The 12,241-nt window shown below is 42.8% G+C and overlaps 1 protein-coding gene across 5 annotated transcripts in view; it reads right to left on the reverse strand.

Annotated features, from left to right (window-relative positions):
- SLC7A9 (solute carrier family 7 member 9) overlaps positions 1 to 12,241 on the reverse strand; it is a 93,611-nt gene that overhangs the window by 38,541 nt on the left and 42,829 nt on the right. For 2 of the 5 annotated variants that reach the window (XM_030204409.1, XM_030204411.1), the window contains exon 2: positions 3,783 to 3,887. The exons of the other annotated variants lie outside the window; for them this stretch is intronic. The gene's annotated coding sequence lies outside the window, so the exon portion shown is untranslated. The remainder of the gene's footprint in view (positions 1 to 3,782; positions 3,888 to 12,241) is intronic. 5 annotated transcript variants of the gene reach the window in all.

The raw sequence follows: 12,241 nt of genomic DNA on the forward strand, positions 1-12,241 counted from the left end.
GATAGGGACAGGAATATATCTACTGTATCTGAATGTAACTCTTACTGAGCTACTACTGAGAACAGTGCGAACAAAGTCCAGTAGAAGGCAAAACCTTGTAAAGGTCACTCAGCTCCTATATAGCAATTCTACCACACCATAATAGCACTAACATCCAGGACTCACACAACATGGGCCTATCTAGAAAAAGACAGCACTGTAAACACTGCAGTGGGTAGCAGATCATCAGTACACCTATTGAGAAAACTAAACAATCAAATTAGTATGGATTGATCCTACACAGACATTCAGTGATAATAGAATACCTGCCCTTTTTCACACGTGAACATAGACCCACACTAAATATAGAATGAGCAACCACAAAAGAATAGAAATATATAGACAAAAATGTAACTGAAACCCTAGGAAGTTGGGTGCTGCAAACAGTACAACACCAGAGAAACAGAAGCAGCGAAGCATGTCCCCCTGTACTGTGCAAAATATAGATAGCAGATGGATTCCTGTTATGTTAGACTCTAATTTCATGTAAATCTATCCCAACTAAAAATAAATGTTAAAATTAACGTAATTTTTCTTTATTATTGTCCTACTAGTTCTACATGTTAGACTCTGTAATTTGCTGTAAATCAATCCCAATTGTTATGATTATTGTCACTAGTTAAGTTCTTCTGTAATCTGCTTCAAACCTTTCAAGGTGTTTAGTAGAATATAAGCCTCAGGTAAAGTAAATTTCAAAAACGACACATTCCATTCAAAACATTTAAAATCAATAAATAAAATTAAAACCAAAATACTAGAATATAAGGTGATACTTTTTATTGGACTAATTTAATTCATTTCTTTACTAGCTTTCAGAGGCCAGAACCTCCTTCCTCGGGTCAGTAACTAACTAACCTGAGGAAAGAGAATTTGGCCTCCGAAAGCTTAATAAAAAAATATATCAAATTAGTCCAATATATAGATTAGAGAGTTGCATGGGGACAGATATTTCATCCATCCCCGCTGGAATCTAACCCATCCCTGCCCGTCCCCACCTGAATCGCCTCCATCCCCGTCCATCTTCGCAAGTAAGCTCCTCTATCTCTGTCCATCCTTGTCTGTAATCTCCTTCATCCCTGCCCATCCACTGTGCTAAAATAACACATCTGATACAACTTCCTATGTCCATGTAGGCAGGACATAACAGAGAGAACGCTTCCGGGCCGGCTGAAGCAGCTTGTTTTCATTGTTGATGCTGCCAGTGGCCCACAGGAACATTGGAGGATTGCCCCGGGGGGGGGGGGGGGGTGAGGGGGAAGGACGAGAGATACTGGACTGCAGAGGGTAGGCAGGAGGAAGAGGGAGACATGCTGGACTATTTTGGGAGGTGGGTGGGAAGGAAGGGTAAGAGATACATTTCCAGACCATGGGAAGGGGAGGGAGATGCTTAAATGCAAGAAAGGAGGTAGTAGTAGTAGATGACAGAACATGGGGGTGGGGAGATAAAGATGCTGCACTGGAGAGGGAGTTGCTCAGATGAGAGAGTGGGGGATAGAGGAGGAGAAGATATGCTGGACCCCCACAGAGTTTTTACTATACTTCTTATTTTTGTGAAGGGCTTATGGGCTATTTTGTTACAGGGGCTATTTTGTCAAGGGATATTTTGTAAGGGGCCATTTTATTACAAGGCTATTTTGTCAGAGCTATTTTGTCCAGGCTATTATGTCAGTGTGCCCTACTAGGCAGTACTGTACACAAGCCAGAGACAGTTCCTGCTCAACAGAACTTTCAATTCATTCATGACCATCAGGACATATATGTCAGTGTCTGAATTCTGCACATTTACATGCATTGGGGGAGATTCTACATATGGCACCTACAAAATCCATGTGGAAAACACTTCTGACGAAGCATATTCTATATGCAGTGCCTAGATTTAGGCGAGGTATATAGAATACGCTTAGTCGTTATCCCAGCACCTACAATTATGTGCCTCCATATACACCAATGAAAACTTGGCGTAAATCCTGGTGCATAGCTTTAGGCACACAGGGCCTTATTCTATAACTATGTGTATACATTTCAGAAGGCCCATGAAATGTCCGTTTCCCTGCCTACAACCACGCCCATTTTTGCCTGTGTGCGTTAGAAATTAGGCGCAATGCATTACAGAAAACACTTAGCGAGTTGTGCACATAAATTGTAATTATTGCCAATTAGTGATCATTATTGCTTGTTAGAGCTGTTATCAACGCTGATTAGCTTATTAAGCCAATTAATTTACGCACATTGTTATAGAATACGCTTGGATTTCGGTGCAGATCTCCAGGCGCGCTATATAGAATCCGGGGGATTATGGATGCATAAATGTAGGTGTGCTGTTATAGAATTGTCTCCTGTACTCTTACATTGAAATAACTAAATCTTTGTGTCCAAATTTCAATCATATAAAACTCATACAAAGCAAAAACACCTCTTCATAGGATGCTGGAATAAAATTCCAACTGCTATCCAAAAGGATGTCCTGAGGGCCTTTTCTGCTATTATTTTTTTTTTGTGTGTGTGTTAAAATTCGGCTTGTTTGTGCAAATTATTTATAGCTTGGTTTAGCAGTGTGTAAGTAGTGAATGTTTAAAATATCCCTTGGCATATTATTCACTATTCTCTCCGATGTGGTCTTTTTTGGTGGCACTAGTTTGCCCCACAATGAAGAAAATATTTCAGAATAATTATTTAAAATAATTAGTTTAGCCTCATGCATTCCATTATGTGGAGAGAAATGTAATATAAGTTCACACCATTAAAAGTATCCAGGTCTTAGTACAGGCCTTGTTTTGCAAATTAGTTGCAAGAGACACTAACTTGCCTGTTATATTTCCTGCATGGCCTTTACTCTCCTAATTCTTTACTGATGGTACAACTGAGGAGAGCATGAGCAATACAGCTAACGGGCTGAAAAATAATAGGATGCAGCTGAATTTGCAGAAAACAAAGACTCCACTATTCCCTAAAGGGTCAAAACCCAAAGATTATGGAAACCATCATTCTTGCAGACACACAAATTCCCACCAGTGAGACAACTAAAATCCTAGGGGTCATCACTGATTCTAATTTGAATCTTCAGCAACATATATCTTCTGTCACCTGTAAATGCTCCTTCAAACTACGTCAAATTCACTCTATCCAAACTTACTCAATACACAGGCTTTGCATATCATTATTCATTCTTTAGTTATTGTACACCTTGACTATTGTAATGCTCTATTCAAGGTCCTTTGTAAGAGAGAAACTAGATGTTTACAATTGCTACAAAATATTGCAGTCAAATTGATTTCAGGTACCAAATAATTTGATCACATAACTTCACTCCTAAAAGCAGAGCATTGGTTGCCCATTGAATATCATATAGCATATAAAATTTTGATATTAGTACATAAAAATTCATCATTCCAGACTACCACTTTTCTTGTCACCTTATTTGATCCCATTCTCTGCTTCATGCGTCCTCCATTCTGCTCAGCAAAAGCTTTTAGTTGTCCCGTCTTTCTGTCATGTCTTCCTAGACATTTTTCAGGACTCCGTGTTTAATGTTACTGGCCCCACATTGTGGAACAGTCTTCCTTTACCATTATGCTTAGAAATGTCCCATCAGAGTTCAAAACCTCCCTCAAAACATGTCTATCTCAGGCTGGTGTGTTCTCTGGCTCTTTGAGACTACAGTGATAGATATGTGAGGAGGGTTTTTTTTTCTTTTCTCTTTCCTATTAAATTAGTAGTGCAATCTCTTTTAGCCTTATACTCACTTTGATGGCTTGTCTCTAAGGCAATATATCAAATAAAGGCAAATCTTGAAATTTGAGTACAGCTCACGGAACACTTGCATACGTATATCTGTGTTGTTTTTTGACCTGGCGGAGAAAAGTATGGTTTGAATGGAGCAGTGGATAAAATAAAACCAAATGAGATAATATATCAAACCATTAGATGTGATTGTCCACAAATTTCAGAGGAATGGATTTATCCACAGTATGCCGCTATCCCCTAGTAACAGGTATTAGTTGCCACTACACACAGCAACCATTAAGAAACTTGTGGGAGGGTGTCATTTTACCTGGCCATGAAGGAATGGGTGGAGTCAAACCAGCTGGAATATCTGCTTGTGAACTCAGAGGGAAAGCAATTTCCTGCCTATCTATCTATTGGCCCACAAGTGATGATGTCATCTGCTTGACTGTATTGATGCCAATATAAAAGAAAGACCTGCCTATGGGATATGGCCACAGATGCACTACCGAAGGAGTATGAACAAGGGGAATACATCTTTGGAGCCCCTTCAGAACCACTGCTGAGGCACTGTGGAGGCATGGCGGAGGAATTATGGAAGCCCCGAAAAGGTACTGTGGCGTTAAGATTTATATGTGACAATTTGAAGAGTATATTGATAGATGGAAGGAGGAAGTGGAGATTATAGAGAAAGGTGGTTGTTATACAGAAGAAGCATGTTTCAGTATTGAGATAAGGAAGCAGAAGGTCAACTTGAAATACTCTGCTATATTTTTAATTAATTATATATTGCCTGCAAGCCTGAAACCTTACAAAGCAGTGTACATTTAGGTACAGTAGTTTTTTTGTTGTTTCTTGAGGGTTCATAATTTAAGGATGTACCAAGTACAAGAGACTATGGACACGTTATACTGGGAAGCACATAGGGACTAGAGATGGTATCATTATCTCTCACTGAGAAAGGAGCAGCTCCAAATAATGAGATATCCTTGAGTCTGGTATCCATCCCTACCATTGACTACTTATCACCTTGAAGATCATGCTGTCAAAGAATCACCAGTTGTGACCAGTTGGCAAGCAATGGAAGAATTTTAGTTCATATTTTAGAGGGTCCCTGTAGTAGGCCAGGATTGCCCCCTGTTGTGACCAAAAATAGGGAAATGAGGACAGGTAGTTCCTGTACAATAGCCAACAGGCAAAGTATCATGTTATGTTATGCTACATCATGTCTTGAAGCCTGCCAAACACCTATTCAGTTTGAGGTGGATCATACTAATCAAGAAGCCAGATCTAATATTGTCTGTGAATTTACAATAATCAAAACAGAATGGTTTGAAAAACACATATAATCCAAATTTATAGGACTAGAAACTTCTCCGTGAAATGAAAAAAGTTTTCAAAGTTTTCCTGATAATAAATGTTGGCAACATTGCAAAAATAAAGGTAATGGATTCCAAATTGTAGCCATTTGATACTAGAGAAATGAAGAAAAATGTTTGATTTTAGCTTAGTGACAGTAGGAAATTGCAAAGGAATTGATTCCAAGTATCAGAACTGTGCAATGATGACCCTAAATCAACCAAGGAGGAGTGTCGCCCAATAAAATTTTGAATACAGCTACACTCACTTTAAAATGTATGAGCTCCATAGTTGGCAACAAATGTAATTTTAAATAGTATTTCCTGACTGAATCATATTGAGTTAGGCCAAAAATTAATCTAATCACTATATTCTGCATGACTTATAACCAATTGATTAACATTTTAAAGCATCAAAACAAGGTTACAATAATCTAATCTAGATAACACGAGTACCTGAACAAACATTCTAAAAGTTTCTATAGAGAAAATTTTTTTATAGCTCTAAGTTTTCTGAGGATGAGATAGATTTTTGTTGTTTCATTGTTAGGTTACCTAATTCTACTCCTAAAATTGACTGCAGATCCAATGAAAACCTATTCCCATTGATTGAAAAACACGACATATCTAGGGAGTGCCTTACTTATGGTTACTTACTTAATCTTGATAGGAAACACTAAGTCGCATTGTGGTATTAGTTTTTTGCCCTTCATACCAGGGTTGGGTCCTCATGAGGAGGAGTTAGGGGCAGGTGGTGTGTATGGGTGTATGTTGGAAAGGTTGGATAGGTGAGTGTGAGGGTTAGGGGGGTTAGACAGCTTTAGTACATGGTGGATGGCATAAGACTGGGGCAGTAGTTGGGGTCTATACAAAATTCAGTGGAGGTGGGTGACACACAGCCAATCCTCACGTTGTTGTTATTGATTTCCCTTTCTTGAGAAATTTTATTGAACTGTTGGTTCTATGTTTTTGAAGTTCAGCTTTTTGATGCTACATTGTGTATATATCTGGTCTGTGTTGTCCATCTTACAAAAAAAAAAAAACACCCCAAAAAACAATAACCAAAAGAAGGGCGAGGTTGCTTGAAAAAAGCAACATTTCAGTGTATCAGAGGCCAGAGAAACATGCTTGCCAAAAGGTGGTCCAATGTATTTCTATGGGAGAAATAGTTCCAGCTTCTGCAGTATAGAAACTTTGATACACTGAAATGTTGCTTTTTTCAAGCAACCTCGCCCACTCTGATCTGACCCAATATGTTTTTCATCGTTTTCCCCCACATCAAATTTGGTCCCATTCAGTAAAATTTTCAGGAGTTATTTTTCCCTCAGACAGATAGCCATTTTCAAGCCTCAAAAAGGTGCCCCAACTGACCAGATGACCACCGGAGGGAATGGGGGATGACCTCCCCATAGTCCCCCAGTGGTCACTAACCCCCTCCCACACTAAAAAAATAAAAATAAAAACCTTTTTTTACCAGTCTGTATGCCAGCCTCAAATGTCATACCCAGCTCCCTGACAGCAGTATGCAAGTCCCTGGAGCAGTTTTTAATGGGTGCAGTGCACTTCCATCCCCCCTACCTGTTACACTTGTGGTGCTAGGTGTTGAGCCCCCCCCCCAAACCCCACTGTACCCACATGTAGGTGCCCCCCCTTCACCCATAAGGGCTATGGTAATGGTGTAGAGTTGTGGGGAGTGGGTTTGTGGGGCTCAGCACCCAAGGTAAGGGAGCTATGCACCTGGGAGCTATTTGTGTATTTTTTAAACATTTTTAGAAGTGCCCCCTAGGCACAGGACACAGCCCATAGAAGTCTGCCCAGCACTGACTTCACTATCCAATTACTGGTGTTGCCATCTAATCACTGCTAAGCTTCTTTGGTTCCACACCTTCTATTCAGGATTCCTTTGTGTTTATCCCATGCATTTTGAATTCTATTACTCTTTTCATCTCCACCACCTCTCGCAGGAGGGTATTCCAAGTATCTACCACCCTCTCCGTGAAAAAGTACTTCCTGCAACCTCAATTCATATCCTCTAGTTCTTCCCGTCTCTGGAAAAGGTTTGTTTGTAAATTAATACCTTTTAAATATTTGAACATCTGTATTATATCATCCCTGTCTCTCCCTTCCTTCTGGATATTCATGTCTAAAATGGTATGGGGTTTGTATCACAAGATGTATGAGGAGAGACTTCTCATACATCTTGTGATACAAACCCCATACCATTTTAGTCACTTTTCTTTGAACTGCTTCAAGTCTTTTTATGCCCTTAGCAAGATATGGCCTCCAAAATTGAACACAATACTCCAAGTGGGGCTTCACCAATGACTTGTACAGGGGCATTAACATCTCCTTTCTTTTACTGGTTATAGGCCTTTCTTTATGCACCCTAGCATCCTTCTGGCCATGGCCACTGTCTCATGTATTGTTTCATCACTTTGAGATCCTCGGACACCATCAGCCCAAGAGCTCTCTCCTGAACTGTCTGGTACATCTCATCACTGTCAACTTCTTGGCATTTTATCTGCCAGCCCTTTGACTATTATTCTAATTTTTGGAGATCTCTTCTCATGGTTTCTACTCCCTCCAGGATATCCACTTTATTGCATTGTGATTTGATAATAGAGGAGTCAGTCCCAGGTGATTATTCTGTGCATTGAGTGGAGAGAGAGAAGATCTTCAAGTACCAAGATGTCCAGTCAGAGTCCAAGAAAATGGGAGAGTGAGATACAAAAATATTTTCCATTATATTGGGTGCCACAGGCTTGATTAAAAGCAAGTTTCCAAACACACCTTGATATGTTGCCTAACTCCAGAAGGAAACTGTTTGGCACAATACACAGGGCCGTGCCAAGGGTCTCTGATGCCCCCCTGCAGACTACCAGTTGGCGCCGCCGCCCCCCCCCCCCCGCACCTGCCTGGCTCCAAGGCAGCGATTCCCCTCTCTCCCTGAGCCCTACCCTCCCACCCATCCATGCCCATCTGTCCCCTGCCCCCGCCATTCATCCCGATCAAGCAATTCCCCTCTCTCCTTTCCATGAACCCTGCCCTCCCATCTATGCTCCTCTCTCCCCTGCCCTCCCACTCCCATGTAGGAACTGCCCACCCTCTTCTCCCCCCCCAGAACCCTTTCCTTTTTTTTTTCTTTTAAATTTACCTTCCTCCGGCAGCGCAGCGTCAGTGAAGGAGGCGGCGCTCCCAGTCCCGACGTCTCTAGCCTTCCATTGGTTCGCTCAGTGTTCCGCCTTCTTCTGACGTCAAGGGGATGACATCAGAAGAAGGCGGGACACTGAGCAAACCAATGGAAGGCTAGAGACGTCGGGACTGGGAGCGCCGCCTCCTTCACTGACGCTGCGCTGCCGGAGGAAGGTAAATTTAAAAGAAAAAAAAAAAGGAAAGGGATCTTGGGGGGGGGGGAGAAGAGGGCGGGCAGTTCCTACATGGGAGTGGGAGGGGCAAGGTAAGCATGCAGCGGCGGCGCCCCCCAGAGGATGGCGCCCCCCTGCGGCGCTTACCCCGCTTACCGCATCGGCACGGCTCTGACAATACAAGTACTTCAGTGAGAATCAGTAGTAAGTTTGAGAGACTGAGAAATACAGAACATAGAGGGTCAATTTGAAAAGGCCTTTGTGCTTACTGATGGGTATCACATGTTCTTTGGTTCGAAAATTTTGAACAGGTCATCACATAACTGATATCCAGCCAAAAGTCATTTAGGAGAGGGTAGGATCAGAAGCATTCTGGTGGCAAGACGCCACAGATTATCACAACTGTATCTATCAAGACTGCACAAATAGTAGTCTTAAGATAAACAGATATTATCCAGTTAAGTTTAGGGCTGCATATTCATTGATCTTATCTAAATGAATAGTTGATTGAAGTAGATAAGTCACCGCTTATCTTTAAACAGCTGCCATGTGGCTGAACCTTGCCACCAGGATGCTCAAATAGATGAAGAGCAGATGCAGTTTATCATAATTAGAAGATGCACCAATATGTCATCAAAATTTGTTGAAAAACGCTAAGACAGTCACTCAGCAAAAGAGGCTAAGCCGTGACTTTTGAGGCCTTTTTCCTCCACTTTTCAATTGAACATTTCATCTTTTTGCTTTATATTCCACAGTGGGCATCACAAATATGAAGTGATAAACTCAGCTTTAGATATTGTTACACATAAGCATGATTAAAATGGAGTGCATTCTTTCTGATAAAACCCAAACCTATCAGGATGCTACCATGATATCTCCAACTAATGAAATGGTACATTAGTTTGCCTTCCACCATGTCTGTATTAAAAGATTTCTAGAAGAATTTGTGTTATTCCAGCATAATGGTACAGGTCAGATCCAGACACTGTATAATAATTAATTTTTTTTCATTCATTTTGTAACTACAATAACACACATGTGCATTGTAATGGAATATCATCTTAACTGCTAGTACATGCCAATATGCTATAGCACTGTACTTCATGCCGACAACATTTATCAGCTATGTATAGTGCAACTCGTTTGCCGATTACACTGGAAAAAATGCATTTTGGCAAAGACTATAAAAGGAAGCAGTACTTTATTTTTGGCTTGAAGAAGGTACGTTCACGATTTTAAAAATAACTTCAAGAATTTATGCAATTATTTTGCATTTCCAATTGGAAAGTAAATGCTAGTAGTATAAAGCAGAAGTAGAAACTAGATTCTTTGTATTAGCCAGCCAGAAATGAACCAGGTTGTTAGCCTCCATTTACTTGTCTTTATAAAATAGCGAAATAGTTAATCTTTAGGAATTTTGTTGTCTCAATCTTTAAGCCCCCTCCCTGCCCATCTTCAAGTCTTTGCTTAAAGCCCACCTCTTCAATGCTGCCTTCGGCACCTAACTCTTACCTTCAGGATATCCAGACTGCCCCAATTTGACTGCCCCTATCGAACTGACTATTCACTTATCCTTTAGATTGTAAGCTCTTTGAACAGGGACTGTCCTTTTATGTTAAATTGTACAGCGCTGCGTAACCCTAGTAGCTCTTTAGAAATGTTAAGCAGTAGTAGTAACTGGATTAATAGGACATGGGTGCTAGTACAGCTATTTATAAATCAGGTTTTGGGTCCCTAGTTCTCATGGTGCCAAGAAAATGGCCATCAGATTTGTAGAACTTCAGGAAACAAACCAGTCACCACCGCTCTTGACTCTGTGTAGGGTGGTGCCTGATAGATCAAACAGGACTACCACTACCCCCATCCACCAGTGTCCTAAATAGCCCTTTGGAAGTGAAAAAATGACTGAATGTAAGTGCAGACTGGCAGCAGATGAAAAGCCAGGAAGTGCGAGTGTCACCGTCTTCCTATCATTTAGATTGGTAGAGGGGGAAGAGGAAGAGGAAGGAGATCTAAAAAGGACTGTGAATCAGAGTGAAAGTTAGAGCAGGGTTGGGCAACCACAGTCCTCGAGGGCCACAACCCAGTTGGGTTTTCAAGATTTCCACAATGACTGTGCATGAGATCTATTTGCATACAATGGAAGCATTGCATGCAAATCAAACTCATGCATATTCGTTGTGGAAATCTTGAAAACCTGACTGAGTTGTGGCCCTCAAGGTCTGTGGTTTCCCATCTCTGGTTTAGAGATAGGAGTGGAGGCGTCCTTTCCCCAGGTGCTGACTAGCCTAGTTATGGCTCTATATTCACACACTTTTCCTTCCTCCTCCTTTTAACATGCTACCTCTCTACCACCACACAGCTCTTTGCTTACAAAGAGAAACACTAGAGTTCCATTAGAAAAGAGTATATTTCAGCAAGGTAGTGGGATAGAGGATGGAAGAAGGGAGAGAGAGTGAGGGAGGAAGAAAGTGTCACGTCCCTTACCTGTGCCGCTCTGCCTGCTGGGATGCCTCGCTCCACGAGCAGGAGAGAGCGGGGTATCGCCGGCTACGGGCGGCATGGTGGGGGAGTCTCGTCTGCCTCTTGGACGGCTCCGGTCCGCCGCTATGGAGCGGTAGCGGCTGGAGAGCGCCGGCGCTGCCATAATGGCCGGCGCTCACTAGCTGGAGAGTCTCTTCCGGGTGCGGGACCCAGGAGCATGAGGAACGCCTCTTCTGGGCTCAGATTGGCTGGTCGCGGCTAGACTCCGCCCACTCTTTGTGACCAGCCTATCCAGAGCTCTTGGGCTGGTTGTTGGCCACGCCTTCCGGACAGCTGATGTTTGTTTCCCTGATGGAGGGGGCTACTTAAGTCAGACTCTGGCAGAACTCTTTGCTTCGGCTTCTGCTAGTGTGGATACCTGAGTTCTGTGTTTTTGGATTGAGTACCTGCCTCGAACCCTGACTGGACCTGGACTTTGCTTCTGCCTGCCGCCTGCCTAGAACCTCTGTTTGGACCTGGACCTTGCTTTTGCCTGCCGCCTGCCTTGAACCTCTGTTTGGACCTGGACCTTGCTTTTGCCTGCCGCCTGCCTTGAACCTCTGTTTGGACCTGGACTTTGCTTTTGCCTGCCGCCTGCCTTGAACCTCTGTTTGGACCTGGACTTTGCTTTTGCCTGCCGCCTGCCTAGAACCTCTGTTTGGACCTGGACTTTGCTTTTGCCTGCCGCCTGCCTAGAACCTCTGTTTGGACCTGGACTTTGCTTTTGCCTGCCGCCTGCCTTGAACCTCTGTTTGGACCTGGACTTTGCTTTTGCCTGCCGCCCGCCTTGAACCTCTGTTTTTGGACCTTGACTTTGCTACCTGCCGCGAGCCTTTGGTTGGCCCTGGGATTTGCCGGTTGTCATCTGCCTGCTGCACATCCTGCGTCCAAGCCCTGTCCTCCTTGGAGGTTACAGTCCTGATTCTTCAGGTAAGATCAGAACTGTCTGGCTGCCAGACGTTGTTTGGCACAGGGGCTCACAGATCGTGGTATAAGCCTGATAGAAAGCCGAAGCCATGAGCTCGCCAGATAAGCCGGATCTGACTGACTTGGCCCAAGCCCTGCAACAACAGCAGGCTCAGCTTAACAGATTGTCTGGGGTACTACAAGACGTATGCTCACAGATGTCAGCGCAGCGAGGACCATCTTCCGGGACAAGTAGGTCATCTCCCTCTCAACCTGCCTTTCGTCTGCCCGAACCTCCCCGGTTTGACGGGACGCCTTCCGCATGCC

The sequence above is a fragment of the Microcaecilia unicolor genome, chromosome 5 (assembly GCF_901765095.1).
Source record: "Microcaecilia unicolor chromosome 5, aMicUni1.1, whole genome shotgun sequence".
NCBI lineage: Eukaryota > Metazoa > Chordata > Amphibia > Gymnophiona > Siphonopidae > Microcaecilia > Microcaecilia unicolor.